A 15,951-nucleotide genomic window follows, 5' to 3' on the forward strand; every position below is an offset into this window, starting at 1 on the left:
CAGGGTCTTGTCAAATGAGTCAGCTCTTCGCATCAGGTGGTCAAAGTATTGGAGTTTCAGCTTCAACATCAGTCCTTCTAATGAATATTCAGGACTGATTTCCTTTAGAATGGACTGGGTGGATCTCCTTGCTGTCCAAGGGATTCTCAAGAGTCTTCTTCAACACCACAGTTCAAAAGCATCAATTCTTTGGCACTCACCGTTCTTTATAGTCCAACTCTCACATCCATACATGACAATGAAAAAAACATGGCTTTGACTAGATGGGCCTTTGTTGGCAAAATAATGACTCTGCTTTTTAATACTTTGTCTTGTTTGGTCATAGCTTTTCTTCCAAGGAGCAAGCCTCTTTTAATTTCATGGCTGCAGTCACCATCTACAGTGATTTTGGTGCCCCCCGCCCAAAATAAAGCCTATCACTGTTTCCGTTGTTTCCCCGTCTATTTGCCATGAAGTGATGGGACCAGATGCCATGATCTTAGTCTTCTGAATCTTGAGTTTTAAGCCAACTTTTTCACTCTCCTCTTTCACTTTCATCAAGAGGCTCTTTAGTTCTTCTTTGCTTTCTGCCATAAGGGTGATGTTGTCTACATATCTGAGGTTATTGGTATTTTTCCCAGCAATCTTGATTCCAACTTGTGCTTCATCCAGCCCAGCATTTTGCATGATGTACTCTGCATATAAGTTAAATAAGCAGGGTGACAATATATATCTTTGACATCTCCTTTCCTGATTTGGAACCAGTCTGTTGTTCCATGTCCAGTTCTAACTGTTGCTTCTTGACCTGTATACAGATTTCTCAGGGGGAGGTAAGGTGGTCTGGAATTCCCATCTCTTTAAGAATTTTCCACAGTTTGTTGTGATCCACACGGTCATAGGCTTTGGCATAGTCAATAAAGCAGAAGTAGATATTTCTCTGGAACTCTCTTGCTTTTTTGATGATCCAACAGATGTTGGCAATTTGTTCTCCGGTTCCTCTGCCTTTTCTAAATCCAGCTTAAACATCTGGAAGTTCATGGTTCACGTACTGTTGAAGCCTGGCTTGGAGAATTTTGAGCATTACTTTGCTAGTATATGAGATGAGTGCAATTGTGCGGTGCTTTGAACATTCTTTGGCATTGCCTTTCTTTGGGATTGGAATGAAAGCTGACCTTATCCATTGTATTGGGTTGGCCAAAATGTTCCTTTTGGTTTGTCTCTAAGATGGTACAGGAAAATCCAAATGAACTTTTTGGCCAACCCAAACTTCCTCAGACTCAGCCTGCCATCATCACAAGTATCTTCTATCTCCAAGATCAGCTGCATCAAGATGGTTTACCATCCATACCACATTGATGAAAACACCTGCTAACCAAGCAGATTAATACATTCAAAGCAGGAACTCTCATCATCCTTGTTGTCCACTAAGAGCCTAAGTTCATAGCACCTTCTTGCAAGCTGCCAAGTCAGTGAATGACTCTCAGGTAAGTAAGGTTCTTTAAGACAAGACAATAAAGAATAAATAAAGCCATCATCCCAATTCTGTAAAAAAAAAAAAAGTCTGTTTCTCCAAACCAGTTATGCACTAGTTATTAGTTAACAAGTAACTAGTTACTGCTACTTCTTCATTCTTCTAACAGTATGAAGCAATGGAAGAAAACCAATCTGTGTATAATGTATCCTAGGACTTTCATTTGTAGCTGATCCAACAGCCCCTTCTGCACCTAACATTTTACCCAGACAAAATTTTTTACAACTCTCTTCATCTTCAGATTTTGGAAGAGTGGATATTTATCCCAGGAAACAGGAAATGAATACTTATTTTACATATTATAAAGGCTTGATTCTGTTACTACTCAGCTGCTGAGATTTCCAGTGACTGTCTGTCCATACACTCTTGAACAATTGAAAACTGTGCCACTTGTTGCTGTTGCCTCTGAAGTTTAGGGAATGATCCTTCAGGAGCAGGTTGTTATTCTGAAAGGGAAACTGCCACACTTTGCTTCCTTTTCAAATTCTTTGGGTCATTGTGAGTTACCACATCTCGATATAGAGCTGCTTCAATCTAGACTGGCCTCAGGGATTCTTGAGGTATCCTTGGGGGTGCAGAGGGACCTAAATTTTCTGTCAAATTGCAGGGCTCCACTGACAACGGCCTGGACCTCAGCTCTTCCACTGTGGACTCCACTGGTACCTATGCCATGGTTTTCAGCTTGGCCAACTTGGCCAATCCTGCTCAGCACATGTGCCAAGTCTAGGTTGGTCACTGCACAGGCACACAGATAGATACTTTTGGCCAAGACCTGAGCAAGAAGAAGGCCCTAGTGGCTAACTTATGTATGAGTAAACCTGTTGATTGTATCAAAGTTAAAGCTCCAGTGGTGTAATGAAAATGATCAGTTCTGTTCCTTGAGGAGGTGGTGATCAACATCCCCCAAAACTATTTACATCTTTAATCAGTACAAGCCTAATCAATTTTTTCTACAGTTCATTCATTGTCAGAAGTAAATATTTTCTTCCAGATCATGTGATTTATTGCTGGAAAATAATGTAGGAATCTTTTAATTCTACTCCATTTCACAGATGAGAAATCATGTGTACAGCTCAGTGATGCATAATAATTATAGACTGGCCTAGAATCTAGGTCTCAGGATAATAAGTCTGATTCACATTCTATCTATGCCACGCTACATGCCACAAACACACACCGATCATCCTCATTCAGGAGGTAATTTTAAGTCTGATATTCTGCATCTGATATATCCTACCCATATCCTTCCCACATTAATAGTTTTAACTTATGCCCTTTCTGTAGCTTTTGAGGATATTTGACACTCATGAATGTCGGTGGAAATGACATTCCTCTTGATTAAGGACTTGTATTTGCAGACCACTAAGTTTTATTTTATCTTAGGATCTAGTTTTACTAGCATGGCAACCTCTCTCTCTTTTGCTTATTTAGTTACCCTTTCTTTCTCTATTCTTACATCTTTCTTAAGGGGCAATATAAAGACTTGTCTTTTATGGTTTTCAGTCCAGTGCCCTACTCCCACATCCCCATCCCTCCCCTGACTTTATATATTATACACACATGCTTGTTTACATATAATATTGTGCTGATATACTGGATGTAACAGTACATTAGAATTAGTCCTCTATGGCTCCTTAAATTAAGCCTAGTGGATCCAATTAGAATTTGATGCTACTTTAGTAAAGCCGTGCTTAAAATTACTGTACTGATGAAAGTCTCATAATTACCTTTGGGAGCATCTTCTATTTGTGACTGGACTACTCATGAAATTCTGAGCAATTGCCAGACCTACAGGTCCCTTCTGGGAAAAGCTGCCAAGGCAGATTGCTATGCAAAAGTAGCCAAGTTTTTTGGAATGTGACTTTAAGAATCTGGTTACAACTGATCAAACCAAGGATTGTTAGTCAAAGGAATATATTTATTGACTTAACATTTGCCTAGCAACCTATAAGATGGCCAGTGAGGTTTCTCTATATTTTTTAGTTAATAGTAAGATCTTTTGTCTAGAAGGGAGTTAACATAAGATATACCATTAGGGGTGGTATATACCAATATTAGAGAGAAAATAAAGTGGAAAAATAAAATAAATAACCTATTTGTCCCAAACATTTTGTCTTCCAAGTCATGATGGTCAAGTAGGAAATATTTGGGTTTTAGAGTTAGGTAGATTTGGATTCAAATATTTCATATTCTCTTTAAGTCTCAACTTCCTTCTTTTAAAAATGGGAATAGTAATAACTTCTTCAAAATATCATTAAAAATATTAAATAATAAAGTGTTTTAAAAGACAGAACATTATATATATCAAACAGACAAATATCCAACAAATGGCAGCAAATAAGGGAATATCTCATGAATTGCTTGAACAGATTAAATGAGGTAACATGTGCTATGCTCCAGACACAGCATAGGCATCTATTTATAGTAAATGTTCCTTCTGTCCCATGTGATTCCAGGAAGTATAAAGACTTCCTTTAAATATCAAAGTAGATTTGAATTTCTGGTCTTCATTTGTTCATGTACTCAAGAAATGTTTAGTGAGAATCTACCATATGCCAGACTAGAATAGAAAGATAAATCAGAAAGAGTTCTTGATAACTGAAAGTGCATAGTATGGATTTCAGAGAGACAGGAAATTAGGCAAATGACATTTTAATGTGGCGAGTGCTATAACAGGGTATGCTGGTAGGATGCATGGTTATCCAAATTTTTGAAGATTAAAATCAATACATCAAGAAGCATAAATTCCTCTCCCAGAAACCAATCGGAAGGGCATACAATGCCTGGAAATGCAAACCGGTTACTGCATGTAAGAGGTACTTAAAAGAAAGCTACAGTGTCTGTGAATGCTGAGAAGAGAGGAAACATATCTGGCTAGCAAAATTCAAAGGAGATGCCCATCAACAAGAAAACAAAAGCTTTCTTCCAACACCATCTGGCAAAAGAAAGGTCTGAGTTAATAGTAAAATAGCATCTTGTGCATTATAGCTTCTATTCTGATGTTTCCTGTGTTCCCCCCCCCCTTTTTAGATGAGTCTGAAATGAGAATATTAGCTGCATTCATCTCTCCATTCATCCAAATCCTCACTCCCTGTAAAGCACACCATATGTGAAAGAAAAGCTTTAAAAATACATAATGCTTCTATTTTCATCTACTTCCAGAAATAAGCACTATAAATTATGCCCAGCCACCAAGTAATATTATTGAGCATCTGCTCATGGCATTTAAATGTCTAAAGGGGCTAAGGTTATTTAGCTGAGAAAGGAGAAAACCAGAAGTCACATTTGTGACAGTCTATTATTTAAAGGGCAGTAAACAACGCTTTATCATACCCTCTTAGGAATGAATAAGAGAAAAGCTTGCAAGTATACAAACTTCTTCAATATGAAGCTTACAGTGAGATAGTTATTTCTACTTATCATTAATTACATTTATACACATATACCTATATACCTAAAGAACTATAGAACCAGGATAGCCCAAATTTTATATCAAAGAAAAAAATTGGGGGAGGACAACCAGAAAGTTTCAGAATCATGTTACTTTGTAAATATATATTTTTAAAAGTTACCTACAAATCTATTTTCCTCAGTCAACAAGTATTCATTGTGTAAATAATATATTATCAGGCCAAGTATTTGAAGGATTACAAAAAGTCTAAATTGTAATCCTTGCACTGAAGGAGTTTATAGTCTGTTGGGAGACAACGTAAGTAGATGAAGCAGTAGAAAATATAATGCTATTCACAATTATATTCTGTAGTGGTTGTATGATGTAGATGGCAATATTGCAGGTGTTCTGAAGATAAGAGGCTTAGACTAGTTTGGAAGTCTTATATTAGCCTGGAGGCAAAGAAACTTGAATTGATATTTTATATTTTTTTTAAAAATATTGTGCAATTTTAAAGGTTACACTCCATTTACAATTATTACAAAATATTAGTTATATTCCTCATGTTGTACAGTATGTCCTTGCAACCTATCTTATACCAGACAGTTTATACATCTCATTTCCTCACGCTTATATCACCACTCCCCACCTCCCTACTGGTAATCATTAGCCTATTCTCTATATCTGTAAGTTTGTTTCTTTTTGTTGTATTCACTAATTTCTTTTTTTTTTTTTTTAGTTTCCACATGTAAATGATATCATATAGTACTTGTCTTTCTCTATCAGACTGATTTCATCCAGCATAACGCCCTCCAAATTCACCCACATTGCTACAAATGGGAAAAACCCATTTTTATGGCTGTCTAGTATTTCACTATATACATTATATACACACCATCTCTTCATTATCTGCTTATCTGTGAATGGACACTTAGATTGCTTTCATATCTTGGCAATTATAAACAATGCTGCTTTAAACATTAAGGTGAATGTACCTTTCAAATTAGTGTTTGTTTGTTTGTTTGTTTGATGTATACCCAGCAGTGGAATTGAAGGGGTCCCATCACTTCATGGGAAATAGATGGGGAAACAGTGGAAACAGTGTCAGACTTTATTTTGTGGGGCTCCAAAGTCACTGCAGATGGTGATGGCAGCCATGAAATTAAAAGACACTTACTCCTTGGAAGGAAAGTTATGACCAACCTAGATAGCATATGCAAAAGCAGAGACATTACTTTGCCAACAAAGGTCCATCTAGTCAAAGTTATGGTTTTTCCAGTGGTCATGTATGGATGTGAGAGTTGGACTGTGAAGAAAGCTGAGTGCCGAAGAATTGATGCTTTTGAACTGTGGTGTTGGAGAAGACTCTTGAGAGTCCCTTGGACTGCAAGGAGATCCAACCAGTCATAAAGGAGATGAGCCCTGGGATTTCTTTGGAAGGAATGATGCTAAAAGCTGAAACTCCAGTACTTTGGCCACCTCATGCAAAGAGTTGACTCATTGGAAAAGACTCTGATGCTGGGAGGGATAGGGGGCAGGAGGAGAAGGGGACGACAGAGGATGAGATGGCTGGATGGCATCACTGACTCGATGGACATGAGTTTGAGTGAACTCCGGGAGTTGGTGATGGACAGGGAGGCCTGGCGTGCTGCAATTCATGGGGTCACAAAGTCGGACACAACTGAGCGACTGAAATGAACTCAACAGTAGTTCTGGGGCTTTCCAGGTGATGCTATGGAAAAGAACGAGCCTGCCAATACAGAAGACAAAAGAGACACAGATTCCATCCCTGTGTTGGGATAATCTCATGTAGGAGGAAATGGCAACCCACTGCAATATTCTTGCCTGGAGATTCCCACGGACAAAGGAGCCTAGTGAGCTATAGTCCAAAGGGTTGCAAAGAGTTGGGCAAAACTGAAGCAACTTAGCATGCACAGTAGTTCTATATAGTTGTTTTGAGGAAGTTCAGTTCAGTCACTCAGTCATGTCTGACTCTTTGCAACCCCATGGACTGCAGCATTCCAGGCCTCCCTGTCCATCACCAACTCCTGGAGTTTACTCAAACTCATGTCCATTGAATCAGTGATGCCATCCAACTATCTCATCCTCTGTCATTCCCTTTTCCTCCCACCCTCAATCTGTCCCAGCATCAGGGTCTTTTCCAATGAGTCAGTTCTTCACATCAGGTGGCTAAAGTATTGGAGTTTCAGCTTCAGCATCAGTCCTTCCAATGACATTCAGGACTGACTTCCTTTAGGATGGAAAGATTGGATCTGGTTGGATCTCCTTGCTGTCCAAAGGACTCTCAAGAGTCTTCTCCAACACCACAGTGGAAAAGCATTCTTTGGCACTCAGCTTTCTTTATAGTCCAACTCTCACATTCATATATGACTACTGGAAAAACCATAGCTTTCACTATATGGACCTTTGTTAGCAAGTAATGTCTCTTCTTTTTAATACACTATCATAGCTTTTCTTCCAAGGAGCAAGTGTCTTTTAATTTCATGGCTGAAGTCACCATCTGCAGTGATTTGGGAGCCCAAGAAAATAAAGTCTGTCACTGTTTCCATTGGCTCTCCATCTATTTGCCATGAAGTGATGGGACTGGATGCCATGATCTTAGTTTTCTGAATGTTGAGTTTTAAGCCAACTTTTTCACTCTCCTCTTTTACCTTCATCAACTGGTTGTTCAGTTCTTCTTCACTTTCTGCCATAAGGGTGGTGTCATCTGCATGACTGAGGTTATTGATATTCCTCCCATCAATCTTGATTTCAGCTTGTGTTTCATCCAACCCAGTATTTTGCATGATGTATTCTGCATAGAAGTTAAATAAGCAGGGTGATAATATACAGGCTTGATGTACTCCTTTCACAATTTTGAACCAGTCTGTTGGTCCATGTCCAGTTCTAACGGTTGCTTCTTGAACTGCATACAGATTTCTCAGGAGGTAGGTAAGGTGGTCTGGTATTCCCATCTGTTTAAGAATTTTCAGCAGTTTGTTTTAATCCACACGGTCAAAGGCTTTAGTATAGACATTGAAGCAGAAATAGATATTTTTCTGGAATTCTCTTGCTTTTGCTATGATCCAGTGGATGTTAGCAATTTGATCTCTGGTTCTTCTGTCTTTTCTAAATCCAGCTTGAACAAATGGAAGTTCTCAGTTCACATACTGTTGAAGCCTAGCTTGGAGAATTTTGAGCATTACTTTGCTAGTGTGTGAAATGAATGCAGTTGTGTGGTAGTTTGAATATTCTTTGGTATTGCCTGTCTTTGGGATTGGAATGAAAACTGACATTTTCCAAACTTGTGGCCACCAATGAGCTTTCCAAATTTGCTGGCATGTTGAGTGCAGCACTTTCATTGCATCACCTTTTAGGATTTGAAATAGCTCAGCTGGAATTCCATCACGACATCTGTTATTTGTGTCCTTTTTGATGATAGCCATTCTGACAGGTATGAGGTGATATCTTTGTGGCTTTGATTTGGGTTTGCCTGATGATTAGATATATTGAGCATCTTTTCATGGACCTGTTTGCCATCTGCATGTCCTCTTTGGAAAAATGTCTATTCAGTTCTTGTGCCCAATTTGGCCATTTTTAATCAAGCTTTTTTTTTTTGAAGTTGTATGACCTGTTTACATACATTAGATACTAACTGCTTATCCATCATAGCATTTGCAAATATTTTCTCCTATGCAGTAGGTTGTCTTTTAATTTTGTCAATGCTTCCCTTTCTAAAGCTTTTAAGTTTAATGAGGTCCTATCTGTTTATTTTTGGTTTTATTTCCTTTACTCAAGGAGATCCAAAACCATAATGCTGCATGTCAGAGTGTTCTGCCTAAGTTTTCCTCTAGGAGTTTTATAGTATCTGGTCTTACATTTAGGTCTTTAATCTATTTTGAGTTTACTTTTGTATCTTGTGTTAGAGAATGTTCTAATTTCACTCTTTTACATGTAGCTGTCCAATTTTCCCAGCTCCATTTTGTATCCAAAGATACTGTCTTTTCTCCATTGTACATTCTTGCCTATCCTGTCATCTTAAGTGCATGGGTTTATTCTTGTTCCATTGATTTGTGTGTCTATTTTTGTGTCAGTACCATACTATTTTCATTACATTAGCTTTGCAGTATAGTCTGTAGTCAGGAAGCATGATTCCTCCAGGTCTATTCTTTCTTAAGTTTGTTTTGGCTACTAGGGATCTTTTGTGTTTGCATACAAAAGGTCAGTTTTCATTCCAATCCCAAAGAAAGGCAATGCCAAAGAACACTCAAACTACTGCACAATTTCGCTCATCTCACATGCTAGTAAAGTAATGCTCAAAATTCTCCAAGCCAGGCTTCAGCAATATGTAAACCGTGAACTTCCTGATGTTCAAGCTGGTTTTAGAAAAGGCAGAGGAACCAGAGATCAAATTGCCAACATCTGCTGGATCATGGAAAAAGCAAAAGAGTTCCAGAAAAACATCTATTTCTGCTTTATTGAATATGCCAAAGCCTTTGACTGTGTGGATCACAGTAAACTGTGGAAAATTCTGAAAGAGATCGGAATACCAGGCCCCCTGACCTGCCTCTTGAGAAATCTCTATGCAGGTCAGGAAGCAACAGTTAGAACTGGACATGGAACAACAGACTGGTTCCAAATAGGAAAAGGAGTACATCAAGGCTGTATATTGTCACCCTGTTTATTTAACTTCTATGCAGAGTACATCATGAGAAACACTGGATTGGAAGAAACACAAGCTAGTATCAAGATTGCCGGGAGAAATATCAATAACCTCAGACATGCAGATGACACCACCCTTATGGCAGAAAGTGAAGAGGAACTCAAAAGCCTCTTGATGAAAGTGAAAGTGGAGAGTGAAAAAGTTGGCTTAAAGCTCAACATTCAGAAAACGAAGATCATGGCATCCTGTCCCATCACTTCATGGCAAATAGATGGGGAAACAGTGGAAACAGTGTCAGATTTTATTTTTGGGGCTCCCAAATCACTGCAGATGGTGACTGCAGCCATGAAATTAAAAGACGCTTACTCCTTGGAAGGAAAGTTATGACCAACCTAGATTGCATATTCAAAAGCAGAGACATTACTTTGCCAACAAAGGTCCATCTAGTCAAGGCTATGGTTTTTCCAGTGGTCATGTATGGATGTGAGAGTTGGACTGTGAAGAAGGCTGAGTGCTGAAGAATTGATGCTTTTGAACTGTGATGTTGGAGAAGACCCTTGACAGTCCCTTGGACTGCAAGGAGATCCAACCAGTCCATTCTGAAGGAGATCAGCCCTGGGATTTCTTTGGAAGGACTGATGCTAAAGCTGAAACTCCAGTACTTTGGCCACCTTGTGCGAAGAGTTGACTCATTGGAAAAGACTCTGATGCTGGGAGGGACTGGGGGCAGGAGGAGAAGGGGACGATAGAGGATGAGATGGCTGGATGGCATCACTGACTTGATGGACATGAGTCTGGGTGAACTCCGGGAGATGGTGATGGACAGGGAGGCCTGGCGTGCTGTGACTCATGGGGTCGCAAAGAGTCAGACACAACTGAGCGACTGATCTGATCTGTGAAAAATGCATTGATAATTTGACAGGGATTTCATTGATTCTATAGATTGCCTTGGGTGATATGGTAATTTTAATAATATTGATTCTTTCAATCCAGGGACAAAATATATCTCTCCACCTGTTGTATCATCTTCAATTTCTTTGCAATGGGTTTTTCATATGTGGCCTTTATTATGCTGAGGTGTGTTACTTCTGTGCCTGCAGACTGACCAAGATGGTGGAGTAGAAAAACGCTGAGCTCACCTCGTATCATGAGCACACCAAAATCACAACTATCTTCAGAACAGCCATGGGTGAAGAAGACCAGAACCTAACAAAAAAGATCTTATACAACTACAGACACAAAGAAGGGGCAACAACAAGACAGGTAAGAGGGGCAGATATGCAAGATAGTCATGTCCCATCCCCCTGGGTAGGTGACCCACAAACTGGAGAATAATATTGCAGAGGTTCCTCCATAGAAGTAAGAGTTCTGAGCTCCACATCAGGCTCTCAGGCTGGGGGTCCTGTACCAGGAAGATGACCCCTCAGAGCATCTAGCTTTGAAAACCAGCAGGCCTTAATTTCAGAAGACCCAAAAGATTGGGGAAGCTAGAGACTTGACCCTTAATAGGGTACATGCAAAACTCATGTGTACCAGGATCCAGAGCAAAAGGAGTAATTTGTTAGAAGCCTGAGTAAGAGCTACCTGCTGCTCTTTTAGAGTGTCATGAAGAGACAAGGCATGGCTATAGCTCACACGGGATCTAGACACTGGTGGCAGCCATATTTGGGAACATTCTACCACATAAACACTGCTGCTGATGGCTGCCATCTTGGGATTCACCCTCTAGCTCATTGATGCCAAGACCTGACCCCACCCAACACCTATAGTCAGTGCTGGATACCTCAGATCAAACAACTAACTGGACAGGGACACAACCCCCCACCCCATCAGCAGCCAGAGTGCCTAAAGACTTTCTGAGCCCACAACCACCTCTAGACACAACCCTAGATATGGCCCTGCCCACCAAAGGACCACAACCCAGCTCTACCCATCAGTATGCAGGCACCAGATCTACCCTCCAGGAAGCCAGCCCTAGCCTCCAGAAGAGCCTCACTCACCAGGGAGAGACACCAGATGCAAGGAAACCATGATCCTGCAGCCAGCAAAACCAGCCTGCCCATAGTGATTCAAATCCTACCCAGGGAGCAGCTGTGCCCTAGCCCCATCCACTAGCAGGCCAATGTAAGCTTTGGAACAACACAGGGCCTGTACCCAGCTGAAAAGATATCTGAAGGATCATGTTTAGAAAGAAAGAACTGGAAATAAATATGGAAAACACAGTGTAAGTATTGTTCTCATTCTGTCTATACCAAGCCAAAATAAAATGTAGAAATAAAAAAAATATTTTAATTTAATAGTAGAAAAAAATTACAAGAGCACAAAGAGTTTATCTCTGTAATTTAATTCAGCATTTCTTCAAGGAGGCCAGAATTTGTCAATAAGCAAGTTGTCACTAACAGTAAGTTCCTGGAAAAGGTTGAAGAGCTGGCTAAAACAAATAAAACAGTAAATGGCATGACCAAGAAAAGGTAAATAGGATGCTGGAGCAAACAGTAGTAAAAAAGGAATGACATAGGAAAGAGTAAATATAGAAATGCTGAGAAAGCAATATTTGGGGATTGAACATAACAACAAGGAAATCAAATTCAGAGAGATAGGACATGAAAAAGAGAATAAGCTTAGTTTTCTCTCTCTTGCTTCCCCATCCAAGAGAAATAACTGTCAGCTACAGGTCATAAAGCTTTATAGACTCATGACCTCTGATCTCTGACCCTGTGATTTATTTTCTCTGAGCAGAAGTGTGACCCCTCCTCCATCTGCGAAAAATGAGGCAACGTGGTTGGGTGGCTTCTGCCATTCATCAGGCAGTGAAATGTGTCTGGTTCTCAATTTTCCATCTGCACTCTTGCTTCAGGCCAACTCAGGACTGGTCCACAGATTAATGCAGAGAATCAGCAGACACATTTTATTTACAATATATATACATTCAACTTATAAACCCTTTGTACTGAACCACAGAAGGCAAGCAATTCCCAATTTAATTAACACACTAAAATTGCTAAGAGTCAGCAGAACCAGTTCATAAGTGGCCAGAGCAGATCTGCCCTATTTGCAAAAAAAGTTAACTCAGTGTAAAGGAAGAAGATTTCTTTCATTTGCATTGGCCCCTTCTGTCAATACTTGATAAGTAGAGGTGTCCATTTGTTAATGGGTATTTTTGCACATACAGAGCATCAAAAAAGGTATTTCCAGAAGAGCAGTGATAATTAGAGTACACATGCTCTCTCTGATGACATTTGAAGCAGCAAGGAGACTGACTGGAGTCAGGGAGGGGAGGGAACTGGGGGGAGAAGGTGTTTTGTGAAGCCAAGACTGCTGGTAGCTAGAGTTGGCTCTGACTTTTGGGGGCAAAGGAGATTGAGTCATCTCCCTTCTATAGAGCTGATTTGTTGAAAGGGCACAAGAAATTCCCAGGGATTTCATGCTGCTTTGAAGCAACCTGCATATCAAATGGATAGGAAGGGGAGAGGAGGAAATGAGTTTTGTTGCTAGGTCTCCCTAAGGGTTGCCAAAATTTTGCCTCTTTCTTTGTGAACCCAGTAACTGCCACAGCTGGGCTCCGCATTACTCTAAACAGGAAAGGCATGAATATGCCCTGTCCTTTTCAGTTTGCAAATGTACTTTGGTAAGGGCAAACATGGCCATGTTTGTTCTCCCTAGGGAACAAGTCAGGCATGAAGTCCCTTTTGTTCAGACTAAGAACAATCTCCTCTTATTCCCAAGTCTCAGAGTGGCTGGCAACTTAATCTGGACATATGAACGTGAATACCATCTAGGCAGGGAAAGGGCTAGGCTCTCTGAAGCTGTCCAGGAGTTGGTGTCTGTTTGAAGCCCCAGGAGATGTAGAGGTGCAGGTGATTCCTGGGAGAGGCCCTCTTTAGGTGTACAAGTCAATAAAGGGAGTGTCCCTGATATTCAGGAGAGCAGAGAGCAGATCCAGTAGTGTCTTTAGCCTTGGTTTACAAAAGGATTATGAGCTGAAAGAATGAGACATCTTAGATGCCATGGGAATATAAAAGTATAACTATGATGAGTGTGGGCTTCCCTAGTGGCTCAGATGATAAAGAATCCACCTGCATTGTGGGAGACTTGGGTTCGATCCCTGGGTTGGGAAGATCCCCTGGAGAAGGGCATGGCAACTCACTCCAGTATGCTGGCCTGGAGAATCCCCATGGACAGAGGAGCCTGGCAGACTGTAGTCCGTAGGGTCACAAAGAGTCGGACACGACTGAGCGACTTAGGACACAGCACACGTTAGAAGACAAGAGAGGAAGGTTCAAGACAGTGGCATAGGAAGATCCTGAAGTCCCCTCCCTCCCAAGGACACTACAAATCTACAACTGCATATGGAATAATTTCCCCTTAAAGGAACCTGAAAACTGGATGAACAGTCTCCACAACAAAGGGTAAAAGGACAGCACTGAGAGGGTAGGAGTAACAGAGATACGATCACAGGAAGGCAAAACACCACATCCTAGCTGCAGTCATCCACAATCAGGAAGAATCACAAAAATAGTTATTTTCCCTGAGGAGTGAGGGATTTGAGCTTCACATCAAGTAACCCCAACCCTTAGATATGCGCAGGAGAAACCAATTCCTAAAACAGCCACCTCTGAAAACCAATGGGGAATATGTCCAGGAAAATTATAGAATTACAGGGAAGGAAAACCTGCTATTAAAGGGCTCATGGGAAGACTCACTCAACCCAAAACACAGTGTAAAAACACCGGATTGGAAGTGTGTGGACATGGTCCATGGGTTCATGGTCCTATGGGGCGAAGGAGATCTCTAATACGTACTAATCTCGAAGCATCTGTGCAAGAAGCAGGAACCAGTTGGAATGGTCCCTGGGGTTTGCGACACTTGTGGGAGCCATCTGTGCTATTTCAGACTGCCTTGCTGATACAGCTTTGGCAGGTACCATTCTGGAAATCTCTATCTAACTTGTTAGCACAAGTGGGCATGACCAGCTTAGACCCCCCACCCACCCAGACACCTCTGCTGGGCATCACAGCCACATGGTTGGTAATCCCTTTCACTGGCACCCAGAAGTCACTACAGATGAGCCCTGCAGTCATTCCAGGGGCCAGTCCTGCCAACCACCACCCAGCAGCCCCCTCAAGCTCCTCCTGCCTTCTGGTATTGATTTTCATTGTCATTTACTGACAAGCAGCCAGTTCATTAGAAACAATAACTGTTCACAGAATGTTTTAAACACCCTAGTAGTAGGAGTAGCTCAGCAGCCAGGACCATAAATAGAATCTGGGTTCTGAGCTTTAGATAACTTCCCTGAAAATAGGCCCATAGACATGCTTTATGCACATTAAGGTAAAGCAACTATAAAGTTGCATAGTTCCAAGCTAGGCTCACAGAGTTAACTACAGAATTTTCCTATGGATAGTATGGTGGTTAAATACCTAGATTTTTTTTGGGGGGGTGGGTAGGGGACTGAAAAAAAAATGCATACAGTTGTCCTTCATTTAAATAGAAATACATATCCTATTAGTTCTAATGTTTCTTTTCTTATGATTAGCTTCAGAGACAAGAAGCAAGGCATCTTAGTTTTCAAAAGCTTTCACTTTTGGGATCCTCAGTAAATACCAAGAAAGCTATCAAGTATGTGAAAATAAAAAGCCAGAATAAATCTGCCTCCTTTCTTGCATGCTTAACCTTAAAGCACTCAGCAGGGAAGAAGAATATTTCCTAATATAGAGATAGAGAGCTGTTTGTTACAAAAAGGGAAAAAATCCAATTAAAAAGTGGGATTTGTGAGGCCCCTGCTTTGGCATGGACCACAAAGCAGAGTCAGTACATCAGCTCTAATGCCAAAGGCATGGATGCCTGATTCTGGAGATTACAAACCAGTTTCCAGTTTATTGGCTTTCTCATCATAGAGGGTGGTTGAATGTTTTGATTTCAGTGATAAATGTTACTGAATGAACTTAAGTTATAAACTTTAAACTTCTTTTGCCTTAAATGCCTTGTAAAATATCTAAAACTTGCCAAAGTATTCAACCGAAACAGGAAAAATTAAGACAGACTGGTGGTTTTATATCACACAGAACAAAAACAATCATTTGACTGAACAACCTAAAATATAATTATTAGGTCTAATAAGACCAATTCCAATGACATCCATGTCACTCTTTAATGGAATAATGTAATGAATGCTTTTGGAGCAGGCACCTTCAGTGCTCTCCCCACATCCCCTCAGATCTCTCTGCTATTCTCGTATACACCTGCCACCAGAGTGCTCACGCTCCCAGCAGTCAGCACCTGCCTCTCTGGGCATTTCCTTGATACTACTAGTACTGCTTTGCCTGCAGGCATTGAGATGCATAGGTTTCTATACTAACAACACATGTCAACTGATTGCGATATTCT

General features: G+C 40.5%; 1 pseudogene; it reads right to left on the reverse strand.

The window, feature by feature from the left end:
- Nucleotides 1-1,304: 1,304 nt before the first annotated feature.
- LOC786643 (gem-associated protein 2-like) lies at nucleotides 1,305-2,182 on the reverse strand (annotated as a pseudogene).
- Nucleotides 2,183-15,951: the final 13,769 nt, after the last annotated feature.

The sequence above is a fragment of the Bos taurus genome, chromosome 10, assembly GCF_002263795.3.
Source record: "Bos taurus isolate L1 Dominette 01449 registration number 42190680 breed Hereford chromosome 10, ARS-UCD2.0, whole genome shotgun sequence".
Lineage (NCBI taxonomy): Eukaryota > Metazoa > Chordata > Mammalia > Artiodactyla > Bovidae > Bos > Bos taurus.